Source organism: Tenrec ecaudatus, chromosome 17, assembly GCF_050624435.1.
Source record: "Tenrec ecaudatus isolate mTenEca1 chromosome 17, mTenEca1.hap1, whole genome shotgun sequence".
NCBI classification, from domain to species: Eukaryota; Metazoa; Chordata; class Mammalia; order Afrosoricida; family Tenrecidae; genus Tenrec; species Tenrec ecaudatus.
This window is the reverse complement of record NC_134546.1, coordinates 77093704-77119083: the sequence shown is the minus strand read 5'-3', so window position 1 is coordinate 77119083 and position 25380 is coordinate 77093704. Positions and strand designations below refer to the sequence as shown.

At 41.5% G+C, this 25380-nt stretch overlaps 1 pseudogene; it reads left to right on the top strand.

Moving 5' to 3' along the window:
• Positions 1 to 16616: 16616 nt before the first annotated feature.
• On the top strand, positions 16617 to 17424 carry LOC142430521 (protein C1orf43 homolog pseudogene; annotated as a pseudogene).
• Positions 17425 to 25380: the final 7956 nt, after the last annotated feature.

Sequence of the window (25380 nt, the reverse complement as noted above, 5' to 3'; positions counted from 1 at the left end):
GGTTTGCCCAGTCTTGTCACCTGTGCTTAAGGTGACCAGAAGCCCCGCTTTTGGCGGGCAGTCCCAATTTTTAACATTTTTTTCCGTGGCACTTTTAAAAAGTCCTGATTTTTGGAAAGAATGCACAACAAACTAGGGAAGGTGCGGGGGAGAACGGGAAGGGAACATACATAATACATAACGCCATTCAAACAGCTGCTGATTTGTTGCCCGTAGATGTGGAAAATATTATTATTAAAATATATTCTTATTGCTATAGATACACTGTGCACGTTGAAATGCTTAAAGAATTTTGTGAAAATGTGGAAATCGAATATCAGAAAATACTTGGATACAGTAGAACGTGTTGTTTAGCTCTTTTGCCAGCTGTCCAAAGAATTTTGAAAATATACGATCCATCCTTTGAAATCCTACTTTCTATCACAGGATTAATGTCCTAGAATTTTAGAAGAGTTTTTAAAAAAAGAATCTTCAAAATTTTGGCTAGAGTTTGCACACAATCAAGCAGCTCTTTTTCAAAATGCTATAAAATTTACTGAAGGTGACCAAATTTTGGTAATTCAAGTAGCAAATGGTGTTAATAATTTAAAATTTTAGTGTCGAGAGCAGTTAGAAAATAAATTTCTTCTGTTAACTAACCATAATAGTATAAGCCATCTAGAAGAACAAGGTGCAATAAATCGTGCAGATATCATGAATCATGTTAAAAAGTTCTATAGTTACTGCATAGATTATTTAGAATAGTGGACGGTACATTACAATGACATTTAACATTTTCATTGGGTTTCATTAAAACAAGAATTGGAATGTGCAAAAATCATTCGATCATATTACTAAAAATTTCCCATATAGTATTATTTCTGAAAACGATCTTTTTAATGAGGTATTATTAAAAATATATTGATAAGGAAAAGGTTAAATCTTGGGCATCAGCAAAAATCACAATAGAGAACAAATGGTTAGAAATATTTCCTCATTTTGAAACAAAACATGTTCCATACAATAATGCACTAAAAATTGTGGAATACGTGCTGTCCTTACCAGGAACTAATGCTGCGACTGAATGCATTTTTTCTATGTTAAATAAAGTGTGGACATCAGAAAAATCATAATTAAGTGTTGAGACTTTGAAAGCAATTTCATGTGTAAAATATAATTTTACAAAATCTTGTGAAAATTTTAATGACATTTCAAACAAAACAGCAATTGTGGGGTCCTGGTTTACAACTGCCAGCACCAGCACCATGACAGGCTGTATAAAACCAAAGTCTGGGGCAGGCTTAAGCTCTCATTTCAGATTCCTGGACACTGAGGTAATTCAGTCAGAGAAGGCATCATCTTTCCCATACTGACCAGTAGGGTACAGCGACCACCACCCCAATTGACCAGTCAAGAAAATACAAGCAAAACTGCTTGCAAACCACCACTGGACAACGCTGATGCCAGAAGTTTTCTCCAATAAATTTAAAGAACAGCAACGGTGGACTGCCACCCATCCTGGCCCCATAAAAGCCCAGGAAACAAAGAACTCAGGGCTGATTCCCTTTTGGACGCTGGGTCCCCACTGCGCTGGGCAGTGGAGGGAGGGAAGACCTAGTTTGAGCTAGCAAATAAACTCCTTTTTCCGCTTTTGCATCTCAACCTGTCTTAATTCTTCCGTGGGCCCAAGGTGAGCTTGCGTTCCCTTCCCCAATCCAACACAATCTACTAAAAAAAATTCACTCAAATGAGAAATATGCCAAAGAACAAAATAATACTATACATAATTTTAATGTATTATATATTTGTAAATTATACTTATGTTGAAATTCAAAAATATATATTACAATAATATTTTTGCGTTCTATGAAAATTTTTGTTGCTCCATAAAGACCAAATTTTTAATCAAGAGCCCAAGAATGCCTCCCCCCATTGGTCACCTTATCCATTATTCTGCAAACTGAAAGCAGCGTAGCAAAATGCTTAGACAAATAGACCTAAGTTAAGAAGCAGACTAAATCTTGGGACAACAGAGAAGAGGGAAGAACTGCTGTTGCTGGTTTTTAAATTGAAATATGCTTTCTTCCAGAGTTGATAATGAACACATTGCCATGGCAGAGAAATTCATTCTATTTCAGTGTCCAATAGAAATTCTCCTCTGTCAAAAGTCTTTTAAGTCCATTTTTTCCATGGTTGCCTGATGATCCTTGACCATTTTTCATTGTGAGCACAACTTCTGCTTTTTCTTTTTTTTTTAAACATTTTATTAGGGGCTCATACAACTCATCACAATCCATGCATTTGCATACATCAAATGTATAAAGCACATCTGTACATTCTTTTCCCTAATCACTCTCAAAGCATTTGCTCTCCACTTAAGCCCTCTGCATCAGGTCCTCCTTTTTTTTCCCCTCCCTCCCCGCTTTCCCCTTCCTCATGAGCCCTTGATAATCCACAGCTTGTTATTTTGTCATATCTTGCCCTATCCGGAGTCTCCCTTCTCCCCCTTCTCTGCCGTCCATCTCCCAGGGATGAGGTCACATGTGGATCCTTTTAATCAGTTCCCCCTTTCCAACCCACTCACTCTCCACTCTCCCAGCCTCACTCCTCACACCACTGGTCCTGAAGGTATCATCCACCCTGGATTCCCTGTGCCTCCAGCCCCCATATGCACCAGTGTACAACCTCGGCCCTATCCACTCCTGCAAGGTATAATTCGGATCACGGTAGTTGGAGGAGGAAGCATCCAGGATCTGGGGGAAAGCTGGGTTCTTCATCGTTACTACATCGCACCCTGACTGACCTGTCTCCTCTCCTAAACCCCTCTGTGAGGGGATCTCCAGTGGTCGACACTTGGGCCTCAAGTCTCCACTCTGCACTTCCCCCTTCATTCACTATGGTATATATATATATAGATAGATATAGATATAGATATAGATATAGATATAGATATAGATTAGATATAGATATAGATATAGATATAGATATAGATATAGATATAGATATAGATATAGATATAGATATAGATATAGATATAGATATAGATATAGATATAGATATAGATATAGATATAGATATAGATATAGATATAGATATATAGATAGATAGATAGATATATATACACATACACACACATATATACATATACACATACATATATATATATATATATATATATATATATATATATATACATATATGCATGATGCCTTATACCTGGTCTCTTTGGCATCTCGTGATAGCAAAATTCTGCTTTTTCACTGACTGTTTCAATAGCAATGATAAACAATCCTGGCCACAGTAGAGTTTGGGGAGGTAAAAATCTTGTGGGTCATTGACTATCAAGGACAAACCAATGTACATAAGGTATTGAATGGGACATTAGATGAATTCAGATGAAGAAAAAAAAAGACAGCCCATGTGATTATAGGTGAAACAATGAAATAGATCAGAAACCTCCTCAGCTAATTTAATAAGGTGTTCTTTCTCTCTGAATTGCTAATTTTAACCACTCAATGATGTGTTCAATTGTCACTAAGACAAGGCCCATTTTTATCAGGTTTGTGCCCATTTTTACCTCTGTCTACTTACAACTGTTCTTAAAGGAAAGATAGCCCATTCAATTTTTGTTTGTTTTTAATATGATGTACTTTCTTCCTGAATTGCTAATTAACAAAAGTCTAAGAAGTTGGGAAGCATGCCCTCCACTTACAACTTTTCTGTCAGTTTTTCTTTCTCTCCAGGCTTGTGTGTTGTTGTGATTCAAATGCAAAGGTGTTTCAAATGCAAGCAGGGTCACCCAGAGTGAAGAACTTTTAGCAGAACTTCCAGACTAAGAAAAAACTACTAAGAACGGATCCTTTGCCACTCCAGGCCCTGAGCTTCACTTCCAGGCCCCTCCCTACAGGAGTCTTTCATACCTCCAGACCCCGCCCCTTGGGAAAGACTCCACCCCTACCCAGGTGAGGCAATTTCCTGCCAAACTCACTTCCTCTGACTGAGGAGTTGCAGCCTGAGTGTCCCACGAGGGTGAGTCCCTAGGTTTCTATGCTGAACTTAGGCTCGGTGTCCCCTACAGACCTGGCATCGCCGGCTGTGCCCCAATCCCCACGGATATTACAGTTCCTGCATCCTGTCTGCCCGCTTTCCAGGTCGCCTCGACCCGCTGGGATATTTCCAGTTAAATCTTTTCTGAGCTGGTTACAAGCCTTTCTTCCTTCAGTCTTGGGAATATGCAGGTCCCCTTTTCCTGCCCAGAGCCCCTCATTCACCCTCACCCCTCACGCAAGAAAGGCGTGATTGAGGGTGGGTTCTTGCCTGGGGCTCGTTCCCTCCTTGTCAGTTATCGGGCATGAGAGCAGGGTACCCCAGAGTGGCCTTTACTGCAAGGAGAGGCCAGCCTTGCAGTCATCAGGCCACTCCCCTATGACCGAAGTCTGTAGTAGAGCTTAACTTCTCAGCACCTTGCTTTGCAAAAGGGCACAATAGCAGTGACAGCCCCAGATCACCGCATAGATTTAGTCCTCACATAGATTGCAGAGCCCCACACAGAGTAAGCTTCCATTGAGTGCTTTCTGTCTAGGAAGCAAGGTTGTAGGTAACATGGCCCTCAGGCAGAGGGCTTTGGACCCAGGCTGACAGGTAGGGACGGTGTTTCTTGTAAGTTTACAGGCCTTTGTGTCCTTGATGGAGGTCATCAAACTGAAGACATTACAGGGGGCCTCCTAGATAGGAGCCACTTCCTATCAGTCTTGCCCTGACTGCAGGGTCAGAAGCCCCTGGACCAATATCAAAGAAGTCTCTGTCATTGTGATGTATTGATTGCTCACCAATCATGATTTTGTGTCAGTTTCCTTTGCCCCGCCGCCTCCCCACACCTCCTTTAGCTCACATCTCAATTGTGAACCTGGAAAGCCATTTCCACCTCCTGTTGGTGACTTCCCTCATCCAGATGACGTGTGTGTGTCTTTGTGCTGTCTGTATTTCTTAAGATTTTACAAATGTTCCCTTTCAACTATATTTAAAATGGGGTCTCCTTTTTACTCTCAAACATCTGTGTGTGCCTCCTCACTCATATCTACCCATCAGAAACTAGCTTGTGCTCTGTTTTAAACTGCAAAAGGGACTCCAATCTCAAATATAATTTAAGGAGAACATTTATTAAGTCATAATAGAGACAAAGAGAATACAAAGGAGATCATTAGTGTAGGTCAAGGAAATATTGAAATCGAGAATCTAATTGGATAATACTGGAACAAAGGAAACTCACAAGTTCATGATTGGTGGACCATCAATACATCATTGTTATAAGTGGGACTGTAAGGTCTCTCTCTCCGGGACTAGATTTCAGCCTCGGTCCTTGGCTCTGCGCGAGAAAGATTTCATGCCGAAGCAGGGCTCGTGATCCAAGTGAATTTAATGAAAGTTCAAGGAAGCATCAGGTTTGATGCGGCACCCATAGGATTCCTTTGATCATGCGGCCTGGCAGAGACTGCTCCGGGACACGCAAGGATCTCTCTCCTCCCACGAAGGCCACCAGACCACCCAAGCAAGACCCTCTCCCTCTCAGTTCCTGCCTTCTTAAGGGTTCCTGGGGGAGGCGTGCTGAATGACCCCAGGTCGATCCCATTGGCTGAATTGCAGTAACCTGGCCCATGTTGGCTGCTCCAGGTGTAACGCCCATCTCCACCCACTGGCGGGAAAATCCAGCTTTGACCTTTGCTAGCTCTCCTGGGCATGCATAAACGGACTTCCCAATTCCTTAGGCTAAGCTACCTAACAGGACTACAGAAGCAGGGACAGGACCATAATTGGGGCATATACACTGTCAGATAAACCATTTTAAAAGACTGGTCCAGGGCCATCAGATGTAGAGAGTTAGGGGTAAATTTAAGGAATATAGGACACCTTGGATTGGCTGGAGAATGGTGGAAAAGTTGTCCACTTTCCAAGTTCCTCTGCCTCTGGGAAAATTCAAACTATATCCTTACTTAATGATCAGAAAGAATTCAATGGAGGCTTAATCTACAGGGAGACCCTTCAATTAGACTTTATGCAGTCACTCCCATCCACAGATCTTCACTAACTGGGGTGCTAAGACTTTCATCTCTAAGACAGCCCCTGAGACTTGTTTCCTAATCTCTGATGATGCTGCAACTTTCCACTTAGTGTGTGAAGAGTCCCACTTGGGGATCTCTCCCCAAATAAGCCCCACCCAGTGATTGATCCTATTATTGGCTCAATTCTCTTTAACACTGCACTCTTCAATCTTACTGTTGTTCTCATGAGTAACTCTTTGAGGACTTACTTCTTCATGAGCAGAGAACACCAGTGTGCTCTGACAGGGAGTTCCTGGCACTGGACACACAGGGTGTCCATAGGATTGACATGTTTCCAGTTTGGTGTAAAGATACAGCTCCACTTAAAGTGTGTATTCTGGGGTTAATTTGTTGGCTCACACGAAAATATTTTTTTCTTTTTAATAATTTTTTTATAAATCATTTTATTGGGGCTCATACAACTCTTACTACAATCCATGCATATATCAATTGAGTAAAGCACCCTTATACATTTGTTGCCCTCATCATTCTCAAAATTCGCCTTCCACTTGGATTCCTGGAATCAGCTCATTTTCCCTTTTTGCCCTTACCTCCCTCCCCACTCCCCTCTCCCTAATGAACCCTTAATAACTTGTAAATTATCATTCTATCCTATATTATACTGTCCGGCATTTCCCCTCACCCACTTTACTGTTGCTCATTCCCCAGAGAGGAGGTTACATGTAGATCCCCGAGATCAGTTCCCCCTTTCTATACCCCCTTCCCTCCCAATGTTGCCACTACCACCGCTGGTCCTGAGGGGTTCATCTGTCCTAGATTTCCTGTGTTTCCAGATCCCTACTGCACAGCTGTGCATCCTCTGGTCTAACCGGGTTTGCAAGGTAGAATTGGGATCATGGTAATTGGAGGGGAGGAAGCGTTCAAGAACTAGAGGAAGGTTTTGAGTTTCATTGTTTCTACACTTGACCCTGAGTGACTCATCTCCTCCCCACTACCCCTCTGCAAGGGATTTCTAGTTATCTAAAGATGGACATTGAGTCCCCATCACACACTCCCCTCATTCACGATGATATGATATCCCCCCACCTTTTTTGTGTGAAACCTAGTCCCCCTGGCCCTTCATAATCGCATATGTTGGTGTGCTGCTTCCATGTGGGCTTTGTTGTTTCTGGGCTAGATGGCTGCTTTTTGTATTTTAATTTTTATTTTTTAACATTTTATTAGGGGCTCATACAACTCTTATTACAATCCATATATATACATACATCAATTGTATAAAGCACATCCGTACATTCTTTGTCCTAATCCCTCTCAAAGCACTTGCTTTCCACTTAAGCCCTCTGCTTCAGGTCCTCGATGGCTGCTTTTTTACTTTCAAGCTTTTAAGTCCCCAGTCGCTATATCTCTTAATAGCCATGCACCATCAGCCTTCTTCACCACACTTTCTTATGCACACATTCATCTTCAGCGTTTATGTGGGGAAGGTGATCACACAATGATGGTTTTTGTTCTTTGGTGTCTGCTACCTGGTCCCTTCAACAACTCGTATTCACTTAGGCTTGTGTGCTTCTTTTCTGTGGGCTTTGTTGCTTCCGAGCTAGATAGCCGCTTGTTTGCCTTCAAGCCTTTAAGACTCCAGACGCTATATCTTTTTGATAGCTGGGCACCATCAGCTTTCTTTACCACATTTGCTTATGCACACTTCTGTCTTCAGCGATCATGTTGGGAAGTCACATCAAATATTTTAGAGTTCTCAGCGCACACTGGTTGAGGGATACAAAAAATCATTCTCTGCACCTAGGTCTGAGTAAAAGGCCAATGTTAGTTTTGAAAATATGGATACAATGGTTCAAATGTATGTACTTTTAATTTTCTGCCCCCTGTATATCTCATGACCTGAGTGTCCCTTGGATATGAGGGGAGGGAAGGGGTCGATGACAGAATAACCAGTAATTAATATACCTTATTTAACATGTGTTTCACTACATCTTTGAGGAAGAAACCAGATGAAATTGGAATTTACAAATTAGTAAATCAGAACAACTGAACCCGCAGGCACCTTGCTTATTGGTTAACACATCCCTGCGTATGTCTAATAGCAGAGAAGTCTCCTTGAAGCTAGGACACAGTAAAAGGAAGATCCACAAGAGACCTATGATATGGACATGATGTTGTTTATCACATGAACATTTATGAACCACTTTATTTTGTCAACTATCATGAATCAGATGCTGCTAATCAGAAACTATTCATGATTGAATAGTTTACTGAAAATGTGCCTGTGGTTCCTGGTTTTATCTATCTACCTACCTTAGTTCCTTACATTTAGGTAAAGACACAGAGAAGACAGCTCCACATACGTAATTAGCAATGTGAGTTTCTTTTTTAAAAAATCATTTTATTGGGGCTCATACAATACTTATCACAATCCATACATACATCAATTGTGTAAAGCACACTATACATTAGTTGCCCTCATCATTCTCAAAATTTGCCTTCCGCTTGGGTTCCTGGAATCAGCTCCTCATTGTGCTCCTTTCCCTCCCCCTCCCTCCCCCCTTCTTCATGAACCCTTAATAATTTAAATTATTATTTTATCTTATCTTACACTGCCTGGCAACTCCCTTCCCCCACTTTTCTGTTGCCTATCCCCCACAGAGGAGATTATATGTATATCCCTGTGAACAGTTCCCCCTTTCTAACCCCCCCTTCCCTCCCGGTATCGCCGCTCTCACCGTTGGCCCTGACGGGTTCATCTGTCCTAGATTCCCTGTGTTTCCATATATCATCTGTACCGCTGTGCATCCTCTGGTCTAACCAGGTTTGTAAGATAGAATTGGGATCATGCTAGTTGGGGGGAGGAAGCATTTAAAAACTAGAGGAAGGTTGGGAGCTTTATTATTGCTACACTGAACCTTGAGTGACTCATCTCCTCCCTACTACCCCTCTGCAAGGGATGTCCAGTTATCCATAGATGGGCATTGGCTCACCATCATGCCCTCCCCTCATTCACGATGATATGATTTTTTTTTTCACCCGCCTTTGGTGCTTGAAACCTGGTCTCCTCGGCCCTTCATGATCACACATGTTGGTGTGCTGCTTCCATGTGGGACAATGTGAGTTTCTTGATGGGTTAGATTTGGGTTCAGTGTAGGGTTTCAGAGTGCTAGAGTCAGAGTCTGTACTTATGATGGGAATCTAGGTCCTGGGATTAATGATCCTGGATCAAGAACAAGAGCCAATGGACAAAAATGGAACCTAAGTGTCAGGAGTTAGATGTTAGTGGACAGATGAAAGGGCTTTATGTTTACAATGTTTTCTGCCTAACCTCTTACGTTTTGAGTTACTTAGGGTTTATGTATTATGATATAAAGATGTATAGTTATTGTTTGAACAGTACTGTTTTGGAAGTTGGTTTCTCAATTTGAGACTTTGGGTTATAAATTTAGGATTAAGGTTATAGAATATAGTCTAAGTTGTCTTCCTGAGTTTAAAAATTGGGATAAATGAATTAGGCTAATTTTTTTTAATAAGTTGGTGGTCACTATCAGGGAATGCTCAGGGTGTTGATAGCCATTCTGGATGGTGAGGGGCTTTTCAGGTAGTTAGGGTTTCAGTGTTTGAGGAGATTATCAGTGTATTGTACGGATGCTTAGCATGTTAAGGTATAAGGGTTAATGTTTGACAGCTGTTGTTTAGCAGTTAATGATTTGTGAATTAAGTACCAAAAGTTATTTTTGTGCATTGAAATGTAGCCTACAGCGTTTTTATATTTATTACCTATTTATGGCATATTTTGAATATTTCATGCATATAATCATTAATTTATGATTAGAGAAATTTTTATTAATCTTTGGCAGCCTCATCCCTAAAAAAATCATAAATCTTATTCTGATTGTTGTAATCTTACTGTACAGTCAATTTTTAATATCAGTGGTGAAAGTGGATATTTTTGTAATTTTTCTGAGGTAGGGTGATGTTTTTTTCTTTCCTCTAAGTCTGACATTTTGACCTTTTTTTTTAAAGGAATGTTTATTAGCATATTAACATATCGAACTATATTTATTTTATGTTAGATTTGTAAAGGTTTCTTTTCCTGAACATTAAAAGTGTTTGACTTTGTTTAGTATGTTTTGTGTCTATTTAAATAATTGATAATTATCAATTTTTTGTAATGTAAAAATATATATTTACATTAATTGGTATATTACAGTGCTTATTTTATGTTAAATCAATACTAGGACAGATTTCAATTAATCACGGTATATATTTATTTTAAAGTGTTGTCTGACTCAGTTCCCAATCATTTTAGAACTTTTTCAAGTAGATCCATTTCCAATATTGGTCTACAGTTTTCTTGAAGTATCATCTTACCTTGGTATCAGGTTATTACTTTTCTCATCGAAAATGTTAGTACCAACAAAAGATCCTTGAACTAACTACAAGCTGTTCTTTCTTGTTGTATTTTATTTTGTTCTTTTTCAGTGGTTTGTTGTTGTTGTGTTATTGTATATTGTTGCTTGGTTTTGCTGTGTCTTGTTTTTTGCATGTTATTATCTCCGCACGTCTGTCTAAATAAGATAGGTTGGATGAACAAACTGGAGGAAAAACAACGGGACTGATAGTTCTTGGGAAAATGGGATAGGGGGAGGTGGGGGGTAAGGAAGTGGTGTTAACAAACCCAGGGACAAGGGAACAATTGATCCAATTTGGTGGTAAGGTGGTTGTGGCAGACCTGGTAGGGCATGATCAAGCATAATGTAGCGAAGAGATATTGCTGAAACCCAGGTAGGTACTGAGCATGATAGTGGGACTAGAGGAAAGTCAAGAGAAATAGAGGAAAGAGCTGGGAGGCAAAGGGTATTTATAGAGGTCAAGACAAAGACATGTACATATGCAAATGTATATGAGGATGGGGAAATAGATCTATGTGCCTATATTTATAGGTTTAGGATTAAAGTGGCGGAAGGACATTGGGCCTCTAATCAAGTACTCCCTCAATGTAAGAATACTTCTATTAAATTGACATTCTATGATGCTCACCCTCCTGACACAACCGCTGCAGACAAAGCGGGTGAACAAGCAAATGTGGTAAAGAAAGCTTAGGTGCCGGCTATCAAAAGAGATAGCGTCTGGAGTTTTAAAGGCTTGACGATAAAGAAGCGGCTATCTAGCTCAGAAGCAACAAAGCCCACATGGAAGAAGACGCCGCCTGTGTGATCACTTGGTTCTGAAGCAATCAGTTACCAGGCATCAAAGAACAAAAAAATCATATCATTGGGTGTACACTTCCATAATACGATCACTGAGGACAAACGGGTGCATAAGCAAATGTGGAGAGGAGAGCTGATGGTGCCCGGCTGTCAAAGGAGATAGTGTCTGGGGTCTTAAAGGCTTGAAGGTAAACAAGCGGCCATCTAGTTCAGAAGCAACAAAACCCACATGGAAGAAGCACACCAGGCTGTGCGATCACAAGGTGTCGAAAGATCAGGTTTAAAGCATCATCAGAACAAAAAATCTTACCATAGTGAATGAAGGGAAGTGCAGAGTGGATATCCCCTTGCAGAGGGGTCTAGGGGAGGAGATGAGTCAGTCAGGGTGTGATGTAGTATCCATGAAGAATATAGCTTTCCTCTAGTTCCTAAATGCTTCCCCCCCGACCCCCACTATCATGATCTGAATTCTACCTTGCAAGTTTGGATAGAGCAGAGGATGTGCACTGGTGCAGATAGGAGCTGGAGGCACAGGGAATCCAGGGTGGAGGATACCTTCAGGACCAGGGGTGTGAGTGGCGATACTGGGAGGGTAGAGGGAGAGTGGGTTAGAGAGACGGAACCAATTACAAGGATCTACATGTGACCTCCTCCCCGGCAGACGGACAACAGAAAAGGGGAGATGTCTGACAGGGCAAGATATGACAAAATAATCATTTATAAATTATCAAGGGCTCATGAGGGAGGTGGGTGTGGGGAGGGAGGGGGAAAAAGGACCTGATGCAAAGGGCTTAAGTGGAGAGCAAATGCTTTGAAAATGATGAGGGCAATGAATGTACAGATGTGCTCTATTACAAATAATGTATGTATAGATTGTGATAAGAGTTGTATGATCCCCTAATAAAACGTTTAAAGAAAATGTTAGTAATGTACTCTCACAACCATTGTTATGTTTGTACCCAATAACTTGAACTTAAGTAACAAAACATAAAGTGTTTATTCATATTGTTTGAATACTCTGATATCTAGCTACCAGAATTTTCAACTTTAATCCATCTTACAGTTAGCCTTGAAATTTCTCATGGAATTTAATTTTGATTCAGTGATTCAGTGACCTTTTGAGTATCCTGAATCCCATGCAACTCTCATAGATAACTTGCTCTGGCTGGATCTTCTGGACTTGTAGCTGACTCCTCAGTGTAGAGGGATAAATGATTTACACTACTCTTGATAGACAAATAGGCACTCACACCTGAGTGACTTTCTGCTGCCCTCACACTTGAGCCCAAGTTTGGGAAATACTCTGTCATAAGACCTGCTGGGTGGATCTTAGAGAATTTCCTTCAGTTCATCTCCAGGAGAATTGTGTAAATCAAAAAGGCTCAGGAATTTCTCAGTGATTTTGTCATGGCTTTGTTATACACTCACACACAGGAAACCCATTCCCTCTTTTTTTAAAAACATTTTATTAGGGGCTCATACAACTCTTATCACAATCCATACATATACATACATCAAATGTATAAAGCACATCTGTACATTCTTTGCCCTAACCCCTCTCAAAGCATTTGCTTTCGACTTAAGCCCTCTGCATCAGGTCCTCTTTTTGTTTTTCCCCTCCCTCACCGCTCCCCCTCCCTCATGAGCCCTGAATAATTCATCACAATCCATACATATACATATGTATGTATACATTGTATAAAGCACATCTGTACATTCTTTGCCCTAATCATTTTCTTTTTGTTTATTTTCTTTTTTTACATTTCCTTCTTTTTAATAAGAGAGCGTATGTTCCAGCAAATGTTTCATGAAAGGTTTGGCATCCGTTACCATGGAAATAACTTTTGTAAACATAACTAACACACTGGTATTTTGTGCATGTCTTGGGTACTGATTAGTGGATTCTGAGGTTGTTGTTGTTAGATATCAGTGAGTTGATTCCACATCATAGAGACCTAGTAGACAACAGAAGGAAACACTGCCCTCTCGGCTGCCATACTCACAATTTAGGATGAACCCATTGTTGCCATCACGATGTCAGTCCATTTATTTGGGGATTCCTATTTTTCCCTGCCCTTCTACTTTACCACATACACTATCCTTCTCCAGGGACTGCTCCCTCTGACAACATTGTCCAGAGTATGTAATATGAACTCTCGCCATCTTTACCTTTAACTAGCTCTCTGAGCTTCCTTCTTCTAAGACAGACTTGTTTGTGCTTTGGAGACCAATGTTATTACAGCATTCTCTGCCAGCATTATAATTCAAACAAATCGATTCTTCTTCAGTCTTTCTTATGCAATATTCAACTTCCAATACATATGAGGCTATTGACAATACCATGATGTGGGTGAGGTAAACCTAGTCCTCAACGTAAGTCCTCTTGTATCTTTTGATCTCTTGACGGTTATTATCACCATTCAGGTTTTTTTGGTGTCTTTTGCATAAGCTATCAGTATTTCTGAAAGGAATTAAAATTTAGTCAAGTTTAGATTAAGAATGTTGCTAAAGGTGGGGCATGGAAGCCAACCTTACTCTGCAGCCAACCAATTTAAGAACCCTGAGTTGTAGCCTGTCCTTAAGACCCGGTGGAATGGATAGCTTTATATTCAAGGTATGCTTGATGACTGGTATACATGAGAGAGCCTAAAACAACTGTGCTTTTCTATAGTTGCTTGACTTGCTGATTCATTTCAGAGGAGCACTAGTCTGCACCCTTTATCCTATAACTGCAACCTCACACATCTCTCCTTCAGAAACACCCTGTGGGCTGCAAAAGGGCAGTGTCAGTGATGTCCGACTAGCCACTCAGGCTACTCCCTCCCTATTTTATCACACCGTAGCCTCTTCTCAGTACATTCATTTTGTTTTCCTGCCAAACTAGTTCTGCTTGGAGCATGTTTCACAAGCTGAAGCCTATGCACTAGCTTTCCCCCTTCTTCCTTGGAGAATAAGACTATACATGGGACAGCCAAAATCCAAGCCAATATACCCTCTCCTACAGTTTGTGTTGTTTGACATCTGTCAGCATTACCTAGAGCTTGGAATTCAGCATCTAGGCAAAGATGAAAAAATAATTGATCAGTCATCTCTTTTCTGGATCTGTCTTATTCTTTTAAGCTTCTGCCTTTACCTTGGATCTTGGCATCCATCTACCTACCCTTTGCCATTCCTTTACTGTAGGCTGCAGTCTTTCTAAAAGGCTTTAAAAATGGACAACCATTATCACAAGAGCTTAAAAGAGTAGCAAATAAGGTTTCCCCTGGCTTATTTTCTTGTTTAGGATATCTCTGTGTTGGCCAAGGTACCTCTGGGTTGTCCTATTGGTGTCCCTATGTTTCTTGTAGGCCACATCTACAGCAAGTTTCTCTACTTACCTCACTATTGTGCATAAATGGGTTACCCAATGGTAGACATTTCTTCACACACAGTAGATATTGTAAAGAATACACAGGATGCAAGGGGATTGGGGCGGGTTAAACTTGATGAAAAGCTCAGCAGGGATTTGAGTGGCATATGTGAGCACGATTCAGCTGGATCACTTTAGCCAAATACATCAAGGGCTGTGGTCTGAGGTGCAGTACAGGTTAGTAAAGAGTGTTCTTCATAAAATACTCATTTCTTCAGTTAGATTGCTGGTGAAATGAAGATATTTAGTTTCAATGGAGCTTGAGAATTTTGAGGTTTTAAATACTTCCATTTAATTCTGAAAATAAATATTGTATATATAGAATGTGGATCCAAAGTTTAAAAGGATATTTGAGAAATTAGTAAAATTGCTCTGTAAAGTTAGAGTGGACTCTGTTTAATGCAAACACCCACAGATTGGAGCATGGTTTGATCCCAGGGTGTGGGGGCGGTCACTACTTAGTACGCGGAGTACAGGCTAAGAATCTGCCATGTCTTTCTCAACATTGACTCCTCTTCTGTTTCAGATCAATGATTTGCCACAGAGAAATATGAGCCAATCTAGGGAGCTAGAAATCTGTTACTACTGTCTTGCACATTGAAGTATCACCAGAGAGGATTTCAACTTCTGACTGGTTTGTGAACCAAATCCATTCACCAGACTCCAAACAGGGTGAGCAAACAGCAGTTCATCTTCTCCTCAAGGGTTGCTATAATTAGAATCCACTCGATGGCAGTGAGTTGTGTTTTAGGTTTGAGTTGCTGATGACAGTGACAACTCAATGTCTATTTGCTGTGTCCCTAATCTGATTAAGCCTCCATTAAATTCTATCTGATCATTAACCAAGCAGCTAGGTCATCTTCCCCTGGGGGAAATGCCTTTGAAGTAGATCGCCTGCATTCATTTCCAGCCAGACCCTCTCCACTTGCCTGCCTAGGTGTATCCTTGATGGAGATCAGCTTCCTGAGGACAAACCGGGGGCCATTGTCATGAGTCTTGCCTTGACTTGCTTTGTGTAAAGGCCCTAGACCTATCTTGTAAGTCCCTTTAATAATGCGCATGTCCTAATCATGGTCCCATTCCTGTTGCTGTAGTCCCATCTGTACATGTGATTTATTAATCTGCCACCAATCATGATCCGTACAATGTCTTTTGTTCTATGTCCTGTTTATTCAGGGTCCCGACTGAATCCTCAGTTGTTATTTTGACTTCATGCTATTGGCCTCCCTTAAATATATGGTGTGTGTGCGTGTGTGTGCACGTGCGTGCATGCGTGCGTGTGCCTTTTGTTATCTTCAAAGTATAATAAATGATCTCCTTAAATTATATTTGACATAGGGTTTACTTTTCTACCCTAGCACACAATTTAGGGTCATAAATGACTCAAGGTACAGTTCTCCTTTCGGACAGAATCTTGACAGACATACCTGCAGGTAAGGTCAGACTCTGCAGCCTCCTGGTCTCTGTCTTAAATGAGCAAATGTTACAAAGTTCTTTTAGCACTGCAGATAAATGGTCGCTCCGCCCCTTAGCCCCAGAACAAATGCACTCAGCTCTGTGTGGGTTGGCCAGTCTAGTTCCCAAGAGAGGTACTCAGATGTACACTACTTCACCTACTAACTTCCTGCCCAAAGGCACTGAGCTCTTTTGTTGTGTGACCTCTAATCTCATTGTTCTCTCTCAGTCTCTTTGTTTTGCTACCACCATGTCTCTGTTGCTGCTCCTTCCCATCGCTTTCTCTCTTGTATCATAGCTCTCTGTCTTTTGGATTGAAAATTTTCAATAAAAGAATCTAGGATGTGTCCCCCCCCATCCCTGCAAGCCGCCATGTTTTCTCACTTAGTCTTCCCCCCATAAGGAAATGACCGGGGAGCTCCAAGAAACGCAGACGAACCCGGGCTGATGAGTCAAGGCAATGGGGTAAATCAGAACAGCTCTGTGTAGGGTGGGAAGGCCATGGCGTCCAGTAGTGACTGGCTGTCCGGGGTGAATATCGTGCTGGCAATGGCCTACGGGAACCTGCTGTTTGTACTGGTATTTATTTTTGTGTAAAGGCAAATCATGCATTTTGCAATGAAATCTCGGAGGGGCCCTCAAGTCCCTGTGGGACACAATGCCCCCAAGGATCTGAAAGAAGAGATTGATATTCAACTATTCAGAGTTCTGGATTGCAAGTAGGAACCCCGGCTCCTTGCAGATGATGATGCCAGGCTACCACAGCTGGAAACCCAGGGAAATAAAAAGTGCTGCAACTGTCTGTCCAAGAGATAACTCTGCACGCCATTCCTGCCTCTGAGATCCCATTTCACAGTGAAGGTCAGCGTCCCCATTCCCTAAAGGGCAGAAATTTCCATTCCTACCTGGTTGATCTTTGTAACAAGACTACTCCTTTCAAGGATGTGTGCAAGGCCCTCATTGATACCCTGCTGCATGACTATGAGACAGTCAGCTGTGGGACAGGGGTCTTTTGTCCAGAGTGAGTCCCTGCATTATCAGGAGGCCCTGACTGAGCTGGCCACTGTGGTCAAAGCAAGAAGTGGGAGCTCTCAGTGACCCCACCAGTCAGCAGCCAGAGACCTTACCCAATCTCCTGAAGTCTCCCCACCTACCTTCCAGTCAGAAGAGTAAACCTGCCAAGCATTTCCTCGAATTGACGAGCTTTAAGGACAGCTATAATACCCTGGGGAGTACTCTGATGGACCTGACAGACTCGCTGGAGATGAGCCAGGACTGGAGTGTGCTTGCCAGGCAATCCTCAGGTTAGCTGGCTGGTGGGCCTGCACTCTTGCCCGATGCTCCCGATGTGTGCAGAGATCATGCCTGGAAGACCTTGGGGGATATTTCTGAACAACAATTAAAACTATTTCTTCCCAACCCCCCAAAAAAGAATCTTGGATCCAGGCTCTTCTTCTTTGATGGTAGTGAGATCCCAGTTTCTGTTTCTGAAATGGCTCAATTAAACCGAATGTGATGCCCAGTGTGACTAATTCCCATGTTAGGTTTTCAGACATCTTATTTGTGTAGCCACAAGGGTACCAATGTATTGTTGGGCAAGCTGCCCAATCCTCTTAAACCAAAAACCCAAACTCAGTGCTATCGAGTTAGCACTGACTCATAGAGAGCTTATAGGACAGGGTAGAACTGCCCTGTGAGTTTCAAAGTCTGTATCTTTTTATCAGATTAGAGAGCCGTGTCACTCTTGGGAGAAGAAAGCACCATCTTTCTTTCGAGTTTCCAACTGCTGACCTTGGGGTTAGTAGCCCAACAGTAACCACTATGCCACCAGGGCTCCTTTGCTTCATTCACATTGGCGGGCAACAAACCCACGTAAATATTTGAAAGGAGTTAAGGGGCCATAGCTAGAAAGACTGTATACTTGTATAGGCCGACTAGCAAACTACATTAGGTACTACAAATAATGCTACACTAAAAGCATTGTTTACCTTGGGATTGAAAAGTGCACTCATTAGGGTGTTGGGTGCATACTTCTTACTTCATTTCCCACTAAATAAAGTTTCAATCTAATATGATACATAAGTGTTTATTTTGGATCCCTGGTTTAGACATGTATTTAGAGTTGGACTGCTAACCTCATGGTCAGAGGTACAAACCCACTACCTGCCTGTCATGGCTTTAGACTGTCAGAAACTCTGTGCAGCAGTTTTATTGTGACCTATTGGGTTCTGATACATCTAACTCTACATGATGGTGAGTTTTAAAGTGTTTCTAAAGTGATTGTACAATGTGTATAGTTCCTCTAGAAATTCACTTTCAGTTTATAATAGCTTCTTATATAGCCCATTTAAAATGTTTCCAGATGCTTTAATTAACATAATCATCTTAGAAGTTCACTGATTTTTCATTTACCTTGAGAGTCACGCAATAAGGAATTGATAGTTCTGTATGCTGTCAGGTAGGCATCCAGCTTTCCCCCCCCCCCTTCTTTTGGCATGTATATTTGATTGTCCAATCTCTTTATTATAAAGTCATCTTTTACTCACATGTCTGGAAATTAAGAGTTTTTGATTTATTGGCCATGGTATAAGCACGTTTTCCATCACTCAGTAAGGGCACTGTTAACAGGATTGGGGACTTTGTGTTAAGAAGAGGGACAGAACAGTAACAGCATCTGGACCTACAGGTTATGTATTACTCACATTGTATTCTCTCACAAGCCTGTAAATTGGGTGTCAATAGCAGCACAGAATAAAGAGGAAGAAGTGCCTGGTTTGGGTATTATTATTTCTGGGATGTCCCCATGAGAGATTGAAATTTGTGAGCATCGTTAGAGCTGATCCACATAAGACAAACATAGAGCATCCCAGTTGCTGGCAGTGTTCTAAGGACCAAAGAAAATGACCAAGGCTCAGGTGATTCTGATGTGTTTTATCCTTTTCTGTATTTCCTACTGGAATTGTAGGAGCCTGTATAACACTGATTCAGTTCAATGGAAAAGTGGAAATTTGAAATCATAGAAGTTATAGATAAACTCTGATTCTGATTTCAACACTAGGTAGGAGATTAGGAATATGTATATTGATCATATACATATTGACTATATATTGACATTGAACTAAACTATTGACATTGAACATAATATATCACTGAGAATTGTTTGGATGACATTCTTTCGATTCATTATTCTATGGCCAACCCATGAGAATCAATCAAATGACATGCTCTGCCTAGTTTTGTATTTTTTTAATCATTTTTGGGGGGATCATACAACTCATCAAAATCCATACATACATCTACGTGTCAAGCACATTTGTACATTTGTTGACATCATCATTTTCAAAACATTTTCTTTCCAATTGAGCCCTTGATATTAGATCCTCAATATTTTCCTCCCCCTTCATTCTTTCTCCCTCACTAACCCTTGATAATATTTAAGTTATTATTATTTTTTCATGTCTTACACTGTCCCATGTTTCCCTTCACCCATTTTTCTGTTGTACATCTCCAGGGAGGGGCTTATATGTATTTCATTGTGATAGGTTCCCCCTTTTTCCCCTACCTTCCCCTGCCCCTCCTGGTATTTCTACTCTCATTATTGGTCCTGAGGATTTTATCTATCCTTGATTCCCTGTGTTTCCAGCTCCTGTCTGTACCAGTGTACATCTTCTGGTCTATCTGAATTTGTAAGATAGAACTTCCCCATGATAGTGGGGGGGGGGAAGGAAAGAGGAAAGAACTCGAAGAAAGTTAGATGTTTCATTGGTGCTATACTTCACCCTGACTGGCTATTCTCCTTCCCATGACCCTTCTGTAAGGGGATGTCCAGTTGCCTATAGATGGGCTTTGGGTCTCCACTCCACCCTCTCCCTCATTCACAATTATATGATTTTTTTGTTCATTTATGCCTGACACCTGATCCCTTTGACACCTCGTGATCAAAGAGGTTGATGAGCTTCTTCCATGTAGACTTTGTTGCTTCTCAGCTACATGTCTGCTTGTTTGTCTTCAAGCCTTTAAGACCCCAGATGCTATATCTTTTATAGCCAGGCACCATCAGCTTTCTTCACCACATTTGCTTTTGCACCCGCTTTGTCTTCAGTGGTTGTGTCGGGAAGGTGAGCATCATGGAATGCCTGGTTGATACAACAAAGTGTTCTTGCATTGAGGGAGTACTTGAGTGGAGGCTCAATGTCCATTTGCTACCTTAATACGAAAACCTATAAATAATGCCCATAGATCTATTTCCCCATCATCATATATAAATATATATATATATGTACATGCCTGTATTAGGCGTCTATCAATGCCCTTTGCCTCCTTTTTCCTTTCTTTTACTTTCTTCTTGTTCAACTATCACATTCAGCCTTCATTTGGGTTTTAGTAATTCCTCTCAGTTACATTACCCTTGATCAAGCCCTACTAGGTCTCCTACACCCTCCTCGCATCAATTTTGAATCACTTGTTGTTTCCTTGTCCTTGGATTTGTTAACACCACTTCTTTTCCCTCTGCCTTCCCTTCATCCATGTTCCCCGACCCCTGGAACAGTTGATCCCTTTGTTTTCTCCTCCAGACTGTTTATCCTACCTATCTTTTCTAGAGAGAACTGCAGGGATAATAATATGCACAGAAAACAACATAGCAAAACAAAGCAACAAAAGACAATAAAACTATAACAATAAAACCAACAACAACACAAAGAAAAGCTTGTAAATAGTTCAAGGTCTGTTTGTTGACCATTAGGGGTGCTTTCCAGTTGAGTCTGATGGGGTTCCATGGCCTGGACCCAAAGTCTACTTTTGATATTTCCTGGGGACTTCATTGCTCTGTTGCACTTGCTGTTCTGTTGCATGCCCTTAGTGTTTCACCTCAGTGTGGTGGGGTCAGATTGGGTGCAATTCCTGCACTCTTTCCAGTATTATTCCCCATAATGCTATGGGTCTGTGAGGGATGGTGTGTCTCCTATTTGGGCTGGCCCTATAGTTCTCTCTGTGCTTTGGCTGCTCTGAGTGGGAATATCACCCTCCAGACTTTGTGGGCCAGCATATATTCCACTCTCTCTTCCTCTCCCTTCATTTGCTTCTGTGTCCCCTGGTCTGATATGTCCCTCCCCCTGAGCTGTAGCTTCAGTGCTGTCCTCTGAAGTGAATTCTTCTGCGGGAGGTGAACTGTCCACATAGTTGGGATTGGCACTGGTCCCTCAGACCTCTCTATTGGCTCCCTGCTTCATGCTCATATGTTGCATTCACATCTTGGTACACTGGGTTGAAGTCTTGGCCCTCTTTCTCTGTGGAGATATAAACAATACCCTCCCCTTGGGTGGGTTAGTGCCCTGTTCCCCTGCTACCAATGTCTTTTTCATTCTCCCCACCCCCCTTTTTAGTTGGCCTCCATATGTATCCCTGGATGATTTAATCTGGCCCATGCCATACTCCCTGGACCTCACGCCAGGAATGTTTGTATATAGTAGCTTTTTCCTATGACCCTTTTGCACTTTAAGCTTACCTCATCAGACATATGTTGTACTTGTCCTTTTGTGCTTGGCTTTCTCTGCTCAGCATAATTTCCTCCTGTTCTTCCCATGCAGCAATGTGCTTCATGTGTTTATCACTGCTTTAAGGGATGCGTAGTACTCCATTGTATGTATGTACCATAGTGTTTTAATCTATTCATCTGTTGATGGAAATTTGGGTTGTTTCCAACTCCTTGATTATGCCTAGTTTTTAAGGAGAAATAAGATCACCTCTTTAGGACCGTTCAGTATTCCATGGGAGTTTTCTCTGATTAAGTCTCCTTAATGCTTCTTTCTGAAGGTGATATGTTACATATTCTCCCAAACAGCCCCATTATCATTAATGCATCTAAAATGGGACTTGTAGCGATTGTAGTTTAAAAAATGGGTGATAGCTTTTCACTTCCTCTAAGTATAGAAGTAGGAGGGAGAATCACCCATCAACATCAACCCTGATTCATGTGAGGCAGAGTTTAAACAGACCTGTACCTGCCAGTAGTTTTCCAGTTCTGACACCAGTATCTTTCCCACAGTCTTCTGTTACTCAGCTCATTAATTTTTGCAGTGGCCATGTGCAAATTACAGTCCAGAGTCACAGGTACAAATCTTATTCAGTAACAGTTTGTAATTTGGTATCAGAATTAATAGGCTACACATTGGCATTCATATTAAAGAACCATGTAGGCAAATTTGCTCTTCTTCAGGGCAGGCCTGTTCTCTCTGTCCCTTTCAGACATTTAGCCCCTGAAGGTAGGCTCATTTCATCGTTTCTTCTCTCTAGGCTCCTCCCAGCTCCTTAAGGGATAGCATCTTCTTGAACCTGCCTGCCTGTCCCATATCTTGGCTGAAAAGCCCTTTCTGGACCTGTTACAATTGGTTCTGTCATGTGTCCCTTCTGCCCTCGGCATTATCTCCATTGGTACTCATGAATATTACAGTGCATTGTGCAGGAGCAGTAGTAGACCAGTCCCTATGAGGTAGAGGTTCAAGGTGTTCCTTGATTTGCTCTGCAGTATCTCACAAAACTAAATAGCCATCAGGTAAATAACTCTTCAGGATGTGGAAACTGGTGAATCTCAAATGTCAGGCAGCAAACTGTTGGCTCATGGAGTGGAGGAAGCTCCCAAATCAGGTCACACAGGCACCTTACAGTTGCAGGGATGTCATGGAAATGGCTCCTGAATGTCTGCAAGCTGGCAAATCCCTAATCCCTGGGTTCATTCTGAACTATGTGGCTGCAGGGGCTAACAAAACCAAATCAACTGTTCAGATAACAGGCCAGTGTCCCACTGTCTCATCTCAACAATACCTGCAGGCAGTTCTCTCTTTCTTGATATGATGGCTTCTTGGTTCAACCTAGCACCTTCCCTGCTTAGGCCAGATTAGGAGGGGCCCCTTAGAGAGCATGTGATGAAAGAAGGCAGGTGCAAGAGGACCTTTTAGTTAAAGTTAAGTCAATACTGCTCTAAGGTGGCCGAGAAGAATTTGTCCTAAGACTGACAAGAAATGCTTGTCCTAAGGTGGTTTCTAAGAGTATCCCACACTCAGGAAGGGACATAAACCCTATGAATTTTCTGTTTAGGGATCTGAGTTATAGCTTCTTATTCCTGATCCCAAGTTTTACCTTGTTCATTAATAGTCCACTTTGATCTATGAGTTTTGTGTGGCCATCACAATGGATTATCAAACCCACAAGTGAGACAAAGAGTGGTGTGGGAGGAATGACTTGTGTAAGAATTGACCAAAAATGTTGGAGAGCTGAGCTCTGTTTGACCTCCCCCATCTGCACTGTTCCTGATAGCGGGTGCCACTGAAGGTGCAGAGCCTCGTACGCTGGTGATGCTGCTATGACTCCACATTCCATTGCACAGTGCACTGTAAATTTGTTTGTTAATATAAACAGGTGTTTATCTACTTTGTGTGAGTATAAATCAGCTACTTCTAGCTCATTCGGCTCATTTCACTGGTACTCAAAATTCTAATTTTATGAGTGGGTGGATTATTTTGGTGGTACAGAGGTCCCCAACACTCGAACCTTAGGAGTGGCATTGCAATTGTGGCAAATATTAAAAGACAGAGAGAAGACAGCCGGACACAGAGGCTCCCTTCCCATGCCAGGACTGAGAGATTGCATGTATTTTCCAGTGGGCATATGTAACAGAGTTTACAGATCATTCATAAGGCATGCACCTCATGCAGTTAGCATATACATTGTCAATGGTATAAAGTGAGTGAGTATAATATAAGTGTGTAACTTGACAAGCAAGAAGGTGAGTCACCATCTTGACCTAATGCTGCTTGACCTCAAACCTGCCCTGAGCCCTCCCCAGACATTTGCTACATTTTATGGTTGACTGGCTACAGAACCTGATTATTCTAATTTACAGATAACCCTCAAGCACAGTGAAGCAGCTAGGCAGAGAAATGATTCTTCTACTACTGTGTTCCAACCAAAAGAAAACACTGTTTTCTATTTATTTTTCCTCAAGAAGACACACTATGGCTGATTTCTAGGGGATGTCTTATTTTTATTAAGTATGGCACAACAATCTACATTTATTCAAATATAGTTAAGTCACCTTATTGTGGAACATCAACCCTCAGTGCTGAGTAAAATGGCAGCCACAGCTTTACTTCTTCCCCCTGAAGACACACCATACCTAAAGCAGAGCGCCCTGCTCCTCACTTCACTGAGGAGACTTTTACATTCACTGTCTATGTCTCCCTTTCTGCCTCAGCTTGCAGCACGCACAGAACAACCGGGACCTGACAGTGGGGCGCGATCAGGTTGATGGGACTGCCCACACCCCTCCCGTCATCTCTGAGATAGCAGCTGTCACGATGGGGCAGGTGAGAAAGGCTGTCCATCTTCATTAACTCTCTTTAGTGGTATGCTGCATAGCCACGCCTTTCACTATGTCTTATTTTCAGAATATGGCTTATCTTGCACAATTACTTAGATATTCTGCTATGGCTTATTTTATGGGTCTGTCTTATTTTCGGAGAAACACAGTATGATAGCTCCTTTAAGACTGCTCCTTCATGGAGGTCTATTGTTGGTTGCACAGTATTTGGCCTGGAAAACGTGTATTTGAAAACATTTCTTTATCAGAACAATGGAGATCTTTCGGAAAATAAGGCTAGTTTTCCATGCCCATGGTTGCAAGTGTAGAAAACAAGGTCAAATGCTTTCTACCAAGTCCTCTGTTTACCACACACTATGGAATGCACTAGCACGGAATAGCTTTTATTGCTGTTTTGCTCTCTTTACTGTAAGATATATATATATTTAATCTGTAACTTTTTTTTAATCTTCAAATGGAAAATATGTCATTAAATAGACTCCTCTTACTACAGGAATCACTGACATTCAATTACGTGGCTGTAAAATTCACCCGGGAGGAATGGCAGCTCCTGAACCCTGCTCAGAAGACCCTATATCAGGATGTCATGTCGGAGAACTATTGCAACCTGGTTTCCATTGGTGAGGAGAATTCTTGAGTCATTGGCCTCCTCACTGGCTTTTCCTATCTTAGGTGTTAAATTCTTTGCATTGTCTGTGGTTTTCTTGAAGAGGTAGATTCTCATTGCATTCTCTGGTACTAAGTTAGTGAGTAAGTTCTTCTACTCTTGCGAGAACACCTTTTACTGTGTTCCTTTGAACATAATTTTCCTAGAAACACAACAGTCTGCAGGCTTTTCAAACCTTAGGTTAAATTTGGTATGTCTAAGATTCTGTAATTTCTTATGAA